Raw genomic sequence first — 14,861 nt, forward strand, 5'->3', positions numbered from 1 at the left:
AATCTTTAAATAAATGGAAGAAATATCTCGTTCTGATTCCACATAGTGCCGGACATTCAGAAATTAAATATTTGATTGCCTCAGGTTGAATAACATTTAAAAAAAAATATACAGAAATTGTCTTCCTTACTAATTTTCTTTCCTACTTGGAGAACATCATTTGTGTATCACAGGTTCATTCTAAACCTCATAAATAACGTTCTTATTGATGGATCTGGAAACATAATCATGTAAAGTTCAGTCTTATTCCAACTCTTTGGCAGAAACGCCTGATCTTTAAATATGCAAAGTTTGGTACAGTGTTCTCTCGTTCAAATCCAGTCCTCTAGCCATATTTTGTTTTGGCCCTCTTTGGATTGGTAATTAATAAGGAATCTGAAATACTTGCTGTTTCCAAGAATTCTTGAATTTTTGTTCTCCACGTTAACATTTTAGTATGTTCAGTCGATCTTGCATAACTTGAAATAATACTCATTAAAGAGTTTTTCTTTGAAGACATAAGATATTTTCTATAAAGTGAAAGTAGCTTCCATCTATACCTTGCATGAAGGGACTCTATCCCTAATTCATGTCGTATCAGACACATGGAAACTGATTGATGGAGCAACAGAACTGATCTCCAAAAACAGCCTTCCATCCTCAGCCATAGAGTCTCCAGTTGCTATGTTCTCATTTCGGCACCATAGGTGAGAATAGGGCTCACCTTCTGATTGAAAAGAATAACTGGTTTTATGGAAAATGTACCATATCTAGCCTGTATAATAGGTGCATGTGATATGGTGGTGTTTCAATTTTCTTTGTAAATCAGCATGATAAGGTTTGCAAGACGGATTGTTACTAATGTTAAGGCCCAGGTATTTATATTCTTGAACTACATGTATCTATTTTCCTTGGCTCACCCATCTAGATTTCATCCTTCTCTTGTTCTGTCTGTCATCATCAATCATAATCTTACACTTTGATTGATTGACCCTCAATAAATTCGTATTTATCACCCAACTGGGTCAAAAGCACTTGCAGGCCCCTGGGTGTTTTCGCCAACAACACAAGGTCTTCGGCATGAAAACAGCCAGGGGACCACGCACTCTGCCAGTTTGGGCATGTCAGACGTGACTGCAGTAAATTTGTGTCGCATATCTGCTATAAAGAAATTAAATAGTGTTGATGTGAGTATACACTCCTGCTTGAGCCCTCTATAAATTGCAATGGGAGACGACAGATTACAGTCCAAAGAGAGGCGATCTTGCGCAGTAGTTTGAGAGTGTAATTGTTTATCCAATTTAGCAGATGAACAGGACAGGCCACTCTAGTTAAAGGTTGTTTCCGTTGGCATTCTTTAAGTTTTATAGCATGTAAAGTGTGTTTATTTATCGCTGTACCCAAGCCACACACAAAACCAGTTTGACTCAGGTCCTGTATGTCAGTTTGCAAGATCTACTGATTAAATTCCCTCAGAATGAGTCTAGGAAACAGCTTCCCTGGGGTATCTAATAGGGTGATTGGTCTATAGTTACCAGGGTCACTACGGTCGCCCTTCTTATAAATCGGGACATTGATGGATTTCCTCCACGAGGGAGGAAGTTGTCGGGTCTGGATCATGTGAGAGAATATAACCATTAGTATTCTTGCCCATGCCACAGGGTGGGCTTTGATCATCTGGTCCGATAGACCGTAAGGGCCTGGTGGCCGAGATGTGCTTAGTCTCATGAGATATTAAAGTAGATCATCGAGATCGCACTGCAAGGTGTAGTGGGCATCCCATAGTTGATCAGCTGCCTTGCACGATAGAGGAGTGTCCGCATATACGCTATTATAAAACAGTTTCCACACTTCTTGAGGAACTGCATTCATTTGAACACCCAGTTGTGAGGACCCATTTGCTATGTTCAGAAGCCCCCAAATGCGAGCCAAGTTTTTAGTGACCATGGCTTCTATCATTTGCTCAGCATCTCGTTGGTACATTAAGGCTTTCCTGGCTTGGATCCAGTTTTTATATTGGCATTTCGGAGACCTTAACCTAGGTACCAATTTAGAAGAAGGTAGAGATAGAAATGTTCTCTTCTGAGCTCGAAATTCAGCTTTTCTAGCAGCTAAGTCATGTTCCTAAATATGAAGTTTGCTCGTAATGGTCTTAGAGTTCGAGTACGTTTGGATGTTGAAAGTCTGCATTTACAGCTGCATTTGAGCCATGAGTAATAGCAGTATCTACTTGCTGAGTATTCAGCGAATTTGTTAATAGATTGTTCAAACTAAATAATGATTTTGGTGTCCATCTATATCTGTTTTTACCACTCGAAACGGTCATATCTCGAGCAGATGACAGTTGCAGAGGTTTTTTAGGATTAGACCAATTCCACATAACAGACAGCAAATCGTGGTCACTTGCAGTTTGAGATTTGATTTGAAACTGCAAAATGCGAGCGAAAAGCTTGAAATCCGCATGTGCATAATCAATGACAGCAACTTGTTGTCCTCTATGCCATTGCATATGCTGGGGGGATGTCCCCTTGGACGCAGCCATTTATCATAAGTAAGTGGTGTTTTTTCATAAGTGTATTCCAACGTATTGCCACAGCTGTAAATGGTTTGGTAGATTTCTTTTTTTTTTTTAAACACATACAGCCTGATTCACAGAAGCATTTAATAATGCTGCAATTCCATAGGAAAACGTTCTGTGAATCAGGCCCATAATGTTTAAATCCCCTACTAAGATGGAATAGTTATTTGAAGGATCCAAAGTTACAAGGTCCAACAGGGATTCTGCATCCTTAAAAAACTTGTCATCCTGTATCACTGTGTGATTCCAGTACACATATATTCATGCGATTGATTGCCTGTTGGACTTTATTTTAACTAATTGGAGAAAGCTATTCGGGGATGCCCAAGGTTCTATAGATAAGTTTGACGCTGTTTTCACGGCCACCATCAGACCGGCCATGGGACATCCTCTGATTGGTAATTTAGTTGGAATTATGGAGAGCAGATGTTGTTCCCAGACCAGCGGTGTAGTAAGCCATACTTCCTGCAGAGCTATTATGTCGTAGTCCACTAAGGGATTTAGTTTGGTATTTGTGAAATGTTTATGTCCCCTAGTATTCCAAGATCCTAGAGAACAGGAGGACAGATCAGTTTATTTGAATTCATAACTGTTTTTCTGATTCTCGCTGAGTCTACTTTGGTTTCATTTTGAACATATATCCTGGTAGCCAAGCTTTTATTATGGTATATATCTTGGTTTAGTATATATCTTTTCCATGAGTGGGGATGTGTATATGATCAAAAGATTAATAATTAATCAGAAGGAAACCCAGGTTATATAGCTCTGCTCTGGTGTGCCACAACATGTTCTTCACTAAACACAAACTGATCCATAACTTAACTACGGACACGTAATGGTCATGGATAAATTCCACTTGCTCAATATCATAAGTGTATAGATCTTCTAAAGCGGGTATATCACTTAGTATATCATTACACAGGCTCTACTGAAGTCATACGTACGAAAAGGATGGGTTCTACATTGTAGAATTAGATGATGTAAACACGGTTTCTTATTTTGTGTGGCCGCTTTGCGACCAAGTTCCTTAGTTGATGCTGTCGACGTTTGAAATGTAACCTTCTTATTTTCACTACCATCAGGGATCTCTTTAGAGTACTTTTTTGATCGAGCATCTTGGACTTGATGCATATTCGTAGATGGCACTAAAGTGGATTGAGAAAGGTACCATTGCACAGATTTAGCTGTGTGCTCTCTCCTCTTCTCAACGGTCAGAAAGTCTTTTAGATCAGGGGCAGGGATGTCTATAAATGAATGGTTTCATTGTTTTGGTGGGAGGTGGGATGAGTATGCCGGAATGCCTACTAGTAGTTCTCAAAGTTTCCTAGGTTTCGATTGGGTCAGGTTACATTTTACCTATAAAGGTAAGGGGTCTGGAGGGCGGGTCAGGTAAGGGCAGTCCCATTAGATTGTGGGTTGCCATTTTGCTTGGCTTGCAAATCAATGAATAAAGATTTCCTCTGTTTGTCATCACCCAAAATGTACGTGTGAGCCTGGTTTCTCAGACAATCTGGTGCTGTGACTCAGACCCTGTCGTTCAGTTTGGGAGCATCACCGAATATGTGGCCACCTCCTTTCAAATGCCCCAGTGCACATCCAAATAGGTTATGAGTGCTGCAAAAATCTCCTGTGGGATGGTTTGGAGAAGGTTGACCATAAGTGGTGCGTGATCCACTCATGAGAGCATGACTTTTTACAAGGTGGTTGAACAAGAGGCACATTTCTTTCAGCGGCATGCTAATGTGAGTTGGAAATTCTAAGTAGGTTATTTAGTATTGTTGTTCATCTGTGCTTGGCTGATTACTACAGTATTTGGAGTCATATATTTGTTGCATCCTGATATTAGCCTAGAAAAGTACTGTCAGTTTTCATTTCTGGTTATTCTGGTCTGATAAGTGTCGAGTCACACTCTGGTGATATAAGTCTAGTAATGATCAAGTGGCCTTCTGGTAATCTGTTTTAAGGGATTCAAAACTGGGAGATGGGAACATTTGGTTCCAAGAGGCCTCGCTTTAACAGAATGTTTTGAACCTTAGGGGCCTGAAGGATTTGAATGAGTGACTGAAAGGGCAGCTTGGGTATTTCAGAAATTGGTTAATGGATAAAAAAAACAGAAATCTCTGTTGATCTATCCTCAAATTATAGATGCCAAACCTGATGGCAAAACAGCAGAAGACTTAATAGATTTGTTCACTATTGTGCACTCAGTGATGTACACTGCGCAAGCGGTTGTGTCAACCCCGTAGTTCCAACACCCATTCAGGCACCCCCTCCTCCACCAGCTCTTACAATGGTGATGCTACAACCTGCAGTGAGTGCTTCTGAACCTCTTTCCCCTATAGCTGTAGAGGCTGCAGGTCAAAGATTTTCATAGGTACCAATTCCACCTCCCTCTTATGCTCTGTCTGTGATGAAAGAACGTACCAGACATGGACACAGTGTTTCAAGCACTCCTCAGACAAGTCCAAGCGTTGGCTGGTGGTGAAGGACATGAGAATCAATTGGTTGTTGTAAATGTTTCATGGGTTGCTGGAGATCTAAGGAATTTGGCCAATAAATTCCTTAACGTAGGGGAGGAGCCTTTGAATTTTACTGAGGACCTCCAGACCCTAATTCAGTGTTATATTCATGCCTGGGCTAACATGAACCAATTTATGAGAGCGGTTGTCCCTTTGGAAGTTAGACAAGGTTGGTTCAGCATGTCATTTGGCCATTGCTGAACTGGGGGATAGAGATTGATTAGAATAAGCCTGGAACAGAATAATAGCACCAAGTCCGGAGGTGTGCCCTGGGAAGACTGATTGGGGTAAGATGATAAACTGCAAACAGAATAAGGGAGAGCCACCAGTGGAGTATTTAGTTAGCACGCTGGCATCACTAAATCGGATGTGACCACGCAAGAGACAATTGCAAACTCTTTTGTGTCTGCTCTCCAGCCAAAGATACAAGCACAGATAAGGACTATCTATATAGATTGTCAGAATAATCCACAGTGTGAGCTACTTATGATAATGTGCCACTGTGTTGTGTGTCAGGAAGAGATGAAGCAGAATACTGATAATAAGCTCATGACTTTGCAGCTACATAATCTGCAGGGACAGGTGCCCACAGAAGGTAGATGGGTAAGAAAGGGCATTGGTTGGTAGGGAAAGTGTCTCTCAAAATGAGTACAGAATAGGAATCCACAGGGAGAGCCTGGGGGTATATAGACACCACTATAGATGAGATACTACAAGAACTAATGCCCATAAGAACCACAAAAAGAAACAATTTTCCCAATACTCCAGGACAGGACACCTTTCAAAATCTAAATTCCCCAAGGCTCACTCTGAATTAACCATTCAGTCCCATAATGCGGAAGAACAGTATTAAGACAGCATGAGAGATAATCTTGTGTGAAACCCAGGATAACTGTAGATCAGGGAGGACCATATGATAAATATGATGTCCATGGTCAGTCCGTTCCATGCTTGATAGATACTGGAGCTAATAGCTCGGTTTTTCAATTTAAGTATTTCTAGAAAATCCACTATCCTCCGAGACTGTAAAGGCAATAGGCATAGTCGATGTTCCTGTGCTGCACCAAGTTACTGAGCCTTTAACTTTAGGTACCTTTGGTCACTTTGGGTCTCATCAAAGATGCACACACATATTTCCCAGCCCATGTTAATGTGCTTGGAGAGATTAGATGCATAATCTAAATTTTCATATTTATTGTACTCCTGATGGACTGTTCCTTAGTGTACATAGCAAAAATACATTAGCCATTTTAGCAACATTGCAGGTCTTGTAGGAAACCCCTGTTTGATCTATCGTGAGGGATTGGCCACCAGATTCACAAGGGTTGATTGATGCTGTTTCTGAATCCTTTGGTCAATACATGATAATGAAGTGGGTTGCACTAGGAATGCTGAACCAATTCGAATTAAGATTGATCCATCAAAAAATGACCCTATATTTTGCAGTACCCATTGAAACCTAAAGCAGAAGAAGGTATAGCCTCAGTTATAAAGTCACTTCTGAAGCAAGGGGTCAAAGTCCCTACCACTGCTCCCTGTAGCACCCTGATTCTTCCTGTCATAAATACTGGTAGAACTACATAAAGATTTGTACAGGACCTGAGAGCAGTACAATCAGTGGTTGTCTCAGCCTTTCCAGTGGTGCTTAATCCTGCTACTATCATGCCTGTATACCGCCCACTGTCACACATTTTACTGGTAACGTCCTTTCATCGACGGTCATAATTTCGATGGGTTTTTTAATGAGTATTTTTTACCGAAAAAACTTAACGAAATATATAGGGGGGTGATGGAGATTGGGAAAGTGTATATAAGGGGGTGAGGGGATTGGGAATAGTTAAAAAACAATAGGGGATGGGGATTGGGAGGAACCCCCCAAAAATAAAAATAAATCAATTTCGATTTGTTTTTCAGTAAAAAATACTCTTTGAAAACCCATTTCAATTACGACTGTTGATGAAATTACATAGAACCCATTTAACTGTGGTTGATTTATGTTTTGCATTCTTTTCAATAACTATACATACTTAAAGCCAGTTCTTAAATGTGTTTCTTATCGTGGAATTCAGTACATGTGGACAAGGTTGCCCCGAGGTTATACAGAGTCACCTACACTTTTTTCCATAGCAGCTTAAAAAAATATTTAGATGATATCAGATGTCCTGGAAATTCTGTGTCAGATATTTAGATGATTTGTTTTTAGCCCCACCTTCATATTAGGCGAGCAAACAGGATGCCCAGGTGCTGTAAACTGATGTAGCTGAGAATGAGCACAGAGCATCCAAGCAGAAGTTTCACTTATGCATGGAGAGGGTACATTATTTAGGGCATGACATTAAAATTGCACTTAGCCCTTTCCAGGAAAGGAGCTGTGTATAAGACTCCCAAACCCTCCCAAACCCCAGACCGTTACACAAATGAGAGCCTTTTTAAGCATGGTAGGTTACTGTAGGCAATGGATATCGCGTTATGCAAAGATAGTCAAGCCATTGCAACACTATACGAAGAAGAAAATGACATTGTTTTGTCATGAAAGCAGTATTGACACAAACACATGGACATTATTAGAGACCTATTGTATGTAATAGTAAAGAGTACATAGCTGCAGGTATGCCTCCATTCCTTCCATCTGAAGCAGCTGCAGCCATAGCAGTAGACAAATGTGAAAATGTTGTTTTGATTTCGCCTCTGGAGGTTGAAGTCCTGTATCCAGTGGTTGCGCTCCTGCTTAAAACAAAGACCCAACACACTCCTGTTATTAAATTCATCCAACACTACTTTGACCTGATGCCCTGTCTTGAATCCTCTATCTTTGCTCCCAACTCCATGTGATATTGAGTCGGACTTCATCTGGATTCCCCTTAAATAAGGTTCCCCTTAAATAATCACACCTATGTAGATGCACTATTGAATGATAGCCATGATCAAATGTGCGGTACACCAACCTTTTGAACAATTAGAGAAATTCTGAGTGTTCGGTGGGCTAAGGATGGCATGGAGGCAGATTTGACCTGCAGACTGTGTTGCTCTAAAGCCTCAATTGAATCACTGCAACATTTGGTCTTCGTATGTCCGGCTATAACAGAAATGAGAACCAAATGGCTGGCCACCTTTATTGATGAATTTCCATTGTTTTCAATGGACCAATGGTGGGATCGACTAATTATGTGGGAAAGTATGTCACTGACCTTGGCGCTATTAAACTTCTTAAACAAAGTCTTTTTCTTTTTTAGAACAATGGATTCTGGCTATATCGCCCAATAGCAGCAAACCCCTTCTATTGGTTCTTTTTGCCATGAACAGATGTTATTGATTGTCTGGATGAATGCTGTTCTTGTCCTTCGAGTTCACGAAAATGAGATTGTGTTGGGTGATATGAAATGGAAATGGAATTTTTGATATTGGATTGCTTAGGACAAGATATTCATTGTGTTGATACAGATGTATTTGGTAAAAGGTTATATTTAAAGTAATCCTAATAAACAAATATGAAATAATAGGTTAGTTGTGGGAACAGCTTTACAGACTCTGATATGAAGCTAACACCCATTTACAACTCTCAGGATGAATAGTTGTTGTGAACAAAAAGGGTGCCAGAGCTGCCACCTTTTAAGACTCTCGAGGAGCTTGTGCTTATGCATGAAGATGCCCCCTTAATAGAAATAGTCTTTTGGGTATGCATGGGATGCCACTTACATGAAGACTATCTGTGGAGAGATGAACCAGGACGATTAGTGGCTTCGAAAATGTTACTGTCCGAACTACTCAGAATACATTGTGTACAAACCCATGTAAGCAAAGGAGGGATGATTTCCACACTAAACAAATTAGTCCAAGTTGTGCTCCAGAGTTTACAACTATGGCACATGAATACTCCAGATGGTGTACTGTTTGTTTGCAGAATAATCAGTGGAAAATTGTTACCCACTATATCAGGTACCTATCCCACCACCTTATGGTCCCTTTTTAAACATTCAAGTAGACTTCACCCAACTGCCCCATTAGAATTACCTGGAATATGTCCTTGTGGTTCTGGATACCTTTGCCAGCTTTGTGAGGCATACCCTAGCCAGAGTACAGGCACTGTTTCTGTAGTGAAAGCTTACATCTGAGAGTGTGTGCCAATGTTTGGGTTACCACTCAGTATAAATAGCGACAGAGGCACACATCTTGTTAATCAGATTATGAGAGAGGTGTCGGTCACTCAACATTCAATGCAACTTCCACTTCCTACACCATCCCCAGTCATTAGCTGCAGTGAAGCATCAAAATAGGGTCATGAAGAAGACTCCGGTTAAGGTTTGTGGTGAAACGGCTTCAAGTGCCCTGATGCCACCCTTCGGTATTGTTCAGTGGGAGCAGTACACCCAATCAAACGACTGGACTGAGTCCACGCACAGTTCTTTTTGGATGGCCTAGGAGACTGCCTTCATCCCCACCTCTGAAAGCTGCACATTGTGATGAATCCAATGGAGTCATCACTGTTCTCCCAGCAGTGACCTCCTCCCGTGTGGCTAGGGGATGGCAGCCACTACCTGATCCTGCCCCTGGGGGCAGCTATATGAGGGAGGATAACACGGGAGGAGGCAACCTCTGGGTGGATGTCATGGGTTCAGTGGATGAGGCATGGTGTACCCCTTTCCCCTTGTAGGACGGACCTCCCATTTGTAACACTCTAATGGCCTATTGTGATTCCTCCCCTGCTCCCTCAATGGAGAGTGTTGACTCTTTCCAATCTGCAAACCAACTCTCAAGCATTGACTTTCCTTGTAAATCTACTAATGTCCTATGTTATAACTCTTCATATAAATCCCCCATAGCTGACTTGCCATCAAAACCTATTAAGAACATCCCTCCTATGTTTTCAGGCAAGTTATCCAAAAGGGACTACTGTTCCCAGAAACACCATAGCACTGTGATGAGGAAGGGGAGTGGAGGAATGCAGAGCAAAAGAAGCCCCAAGCACAGGCAGCGCTCTAGTTGCTGGGAGCTGTGAGAAGCCTGAAGGTGTCCCCCTGATCTGTCATCCAGGTGGCTAGGACATAGCCATCGTTATTGGATCCAGTTCCTGGGGGTGGACTAGTGAGTGGGGATCACCTGGATGAGGGGTCCTCAGGGAGTGGGACACCAACGGTTGAGACGTGGTATTCCCCTTCTTTCAACACCTTTTCCCCACCGTACCACGTAGGACATTCATAACCGCTGCCCCCCTTTTCCAGCATGAACTTTTTCGCACGACACACCAGAGAACGGACTAATACCAGAGCCGTTTACCTGACACGTCCCAATACAAGGGTCAGGAAGTCAGGCAATTGATCAGAATCCCACACACCTGACAGCCCTTTCCCTTCCCCACAGCGATAAAAGGTGGAGCGAGAGCAAGTACGACCAAGGCAGACCGCATGACGAGACAGCTATCCAGACCTAGTAGTTCAAGAAGAGGAAAAAGGCGGCAAACATTGAGAGGCTGGCAAGGAGAGACACAACCTTGCCCTCTTTGAGAAAACCCTGCAAACTCTCCGCTGAACGAATCATAATGCTGAGGACAATAGCCCAAGTGTGCTGCAGCAGATGTCAACGGTACACAGAGCGTGTCGATGCTGATAAGTGGGAGCAAGGGAAACTCCTGCTACTGTGGTACCAGCCTTGACTCCAGTTACGAGGAAAGCCAAGTGGTTCATCGCAGCCGGTGTGACGAAGGGAGAGCCGATAAGAGCCGGGCTGTGGTGAATGATATACGCAAAGTGGCAAATTGAACCAAGTTCAAAGAACTGAAAAAGTGTTGAGGGGAGACCAGCTGTAGAGGGACCGGCATAATGTCGGTGCTAACTCAAGAGACTATGGTCGATCCCCGTCTGAGAGAAACTTCAAATACCAGAAGGCTGTAGGAGAACCGCCAAGATCAGTCAAAGTGGTCATACAGAAGGTCAGGCAAAATCTCTGTACAGTCAAAAGCCTTCGACCTAAGAACTGTGAGAAAACAAGGGAAGTGAATCCTGCAAACATTTGTGAAGGTGAAGTTGGCAATAATGAACCCAGAAGAGGGGATGCTGATGAGAAGGGGGCATGTCTAAACTCCCAAGAAACAGTGTGTTGACAAGAGTGAACCGGGCCAAGGGATGTCCGCTGGAACTGTTTAAAAAGACATTGAAAATTGAAAAGGGGTCTGTGCCTGGAAGAGGGGGACCCAGGGGTGAGCCAGTATCACCCTGATCAATTGAACCTTATGAAGGGAGGTTCACAGCGAACTGTTGAAAAGACTTTGTACGAGGAACGATAGAGGAAGATTGTTGAAAGCCATAGTGAACCCGGTGAAGGGAGGCCAACAGTCGAGATGGATCCAAGCCCGAACGAGGGAGATCCGGGAATGAATCCATCACCCAAGAAAAGCCACAGTGAACCTGGTGGAGGGAGTCTGAAAGCAAAGAGGGCTCTGCGCTCGGAAGAGGGAGCTAAGGGGTGAATCCATCACCCGAAAAAATTATAGAGCAGAACTTTGTGTTTGTTTGGTATTTAAAAACTTATAATAATAGAACAACTCAATAAGTCGAGGGCTGTTGGGCCTGACAGAGTGTGTAACGCACTACTGAAAGGCTCACCACAACTATGAGCGCATGCACTTCTTGTATTATTCAAAGAAATAGGATGCAAAGGAAGAATACCAGTAATATGGCATATGAGCCATCTGTTGGCTCTATACAAAAGAGGTGTGTGGAACAATACGGCCAATTACCGGGCATTGGTTATGTTAGATGTTTCATCGAAAAATATTTGCCAGGGTTTTGTTGGTAGAGCAGAATCTATGGATTAAAGTAAAGAATATCCTACGAGCAAACCAGATAGGTTTCCGACCTGGAGCAAACACTAAGCATAACCTGTTTGTTCTGACAACGGCTATTGAGTACTCCTGGAGGCAACGTGAACGTAATGTTTATTGTGCCTTCATAGACTTCAGTGCGGCATTCAGTACCATACTCACCATACTCAGAAATAGGTTGTGGAGAAAATTATGTGCTTGGCATATCCCGAAGGGCTTGTTGAAAATTTTAATTTTGCTATATGCTGACACTACGGTTTGCATCAGATTAGATGGCAGGGGAAAACTTTCTGTTCCTATAGATACCTATCTAGGGGTTAAGCAGGGTTGCATTGTGGCAGCAACCCTGTTTAACCTGTACTTGGCTGATATGCATGAGCACTTTATGAACTTGTTAACCAGCCCAGTAAAGGTGGGTACCGCTATGATAAACTGGCTAGCTGGTGCAGATGATCTGCTCTTGGTTGACCTCACAGCTAGTGGCCTTCAAAATCTGCTAAATGCTTTACTGGACTACGCCAACCTGGATGGTTTAAAAGTAAATATCCAAAAAAGTTAAACTATGGTGTTTGGTGTTAAGAAAGTAACCAAACAATATGTTTGGCAAATTGAAAATACATCACTAGAACAGGTAAACAGGTAAAGGTGTACTCATATCTGGGTGTCATGCTGGATGAAAAGATGAAGTGGGTTTACCATTGGCAAGCAACAAAAGAAAAATGTAGGAAGTCAATAAATGCTATAAGTTCATTTATTGGGAAAAATGTTGGTATATCTACTCATGCTATTCTGATGTTCTATTCTGCTAAAATTCTGCCGCTTATGTTATATGGGTGCGAGATTTGGGCCCATAACTACCTAGATGTACTCAGAATTTGAGGCGGGGTGGCTTAGGAAACTCTTCAGAATGCCTAGGAACTCAACAATTGAGTATATCTATCTTGAATTTGAAATGAGAGGCGTTGTTATAGAAGGTATGAGGAAAATGGTTACGTACCTAGAAAACATGATGCTGCTAGACAACGATATAGTTATTGTGACCTACATTCAAGCATATTTAAAATTGGACAGGTATGCCACTATTAGAATAATAAAAATGAGTAAATAACATAACAAATGGACATCTGAGTATGATATATCTCTAACTAATGCATCACAAAATAAGTTGAAATTTTAGCTTAAAAAGAAAATGCAAGAGTACAGCCGGGAGTCTCATATAGTCGAATTATCGACTATGAAAGTTAGTGGTTTATACTACAATACTGGCTGTCCGGGCTGACTAAGCCTAAGTATATCATAGCTTACCCCAAGGCATTTATATTTAGAAATGATCTATTAATGAAATTCAATGTTTGTGACACCTTGGAAGTAATAGGTGGAAGGCAAGGGAGATCAGGCACTGACAAATGCTGTTGTCTATGTGGGTGTAATGTGTGGGAGACTCTGGAACACCTGCTTGCTAATTGTGAAAGTTTAAATAAGATGCTCACAATGTTTTTAAAATCTTATGATAAAGCAGTTGATTGTGACAAAAGTTTTGAAATATGGTTAACATTTATGAAAGGTGACGACAGTAATTTTATTTACCATGTGGTGAAATTTTATTTGACGATACAGATGATTTTTAAAGTTTTAGGATAATATAGAACGCCTGAAACATGTTTTAGTGTTGTCACCTTGATTTTAAGTGTGTAAGTAGGTGTTGCTAATAGCTTATGAGCAACCTATATTGTATGATTATCAGTATGTAAATTGTCAATGGATTTTACTGGTTTTATATGGAATTATATTTTTGTTGACGTGAATGTTTGTAATTTTATGTTGTATATACAAAGCCGCTGGCTAAAAGTATATAACTAATAAATATATAAATACATAAAAAACCTATCAGCCCCTTGGAACCAGAAGATGCAACAACGAGGCCCTGATATCAAGAGGAACAGGGGTCAGCGCCCAGAAGAGGGGAACCCCGGGGTGAAAAATCCTCACCCTAAGTGAAACCAGGAAACAAACTTTCATTTTGTTGAAGGAACTTTCGTTTTTGTTATTTGAACACGTCAGGCCCTCGAAGGTAAGAGACTTTCAAGAGAAACAAGACTTGGCCATCGACGGCCCTGATAGCTGCAAGTGAAACTGTCGTCTCGTGCTGGGGAAGCTCGAGAGTTCACTGTGCTCCAGGATCCCACCTTACCACATGCTCAAAGCCTGGGGAAGGAAGACTCTGGCTACCACATCCTGACATTTTATTAGTGAACACTTCTTTCTTTTCTTGAGAACTATCCCACACCATGACATTTGTGATGTCATCTTTGATGTCCTGGGTGTTAGTCTTAGCAGTGCACGGTGGTGGCGCGAGTTATGGTTGCTTAGCTTACCATAACTTGCGAATTTCAAGGGTTTTTCGGTTTTATTTGGAACCATAACGTCCCTTTAACAAAGTTTTTTCACTGAATTTCATAGGTTTTTAGTAGCGCAACTTAACCATAACGTCCCTTTAACAAAGTTTTTTTCACTGAATTTCATAGGTTTTTAGTAGCGCAACTTAACCATAACGTCCCTTTAACAAAGTTTTTTCACTGAATTTCATAGTTTTTTAGTAGCACAACTTAACAATAATGACTTTGACTTTATATACATGTCATATGGAACTGACTAGATCTCTTCTTATGAACTTGATGTCTGCGAACTTATTTAATGTTCGCGGACATGTTCGGAGAACAGTACCACTACCTAAAAACTGTGGGGGGGGGGGTGTGGGGGGGTATGTTTGATTGTTATATCATAATATAGGAACATTTAACAAATTCAAAAAGCAGCACACAAACACATTATATATGGGTTACATAAGAAATGTAACCCATATATGTAACACACTAACCATTCATTTAAATACAATATGTTCTGAAATGGAATATACCACAAGAAGATAAATTGGCTTCCAACATAATTACCTCACAGACACAACAGA

This window comes from Ambystoma mexicanum, chromosome 5q (assembly GCF_040938575.1).
Source record: "Ambystoma mexicanum isolate Mex_15411 chromosome 5q, UKY_AmexF1_1, whole genome shotgun sequence".
Lineage (NCBI taxonomy): Eukaryota > Metazoa > Chordata > Amphibia > Caudata > Ambystomatidae > Ambystoma > Ambystoma mexicanum.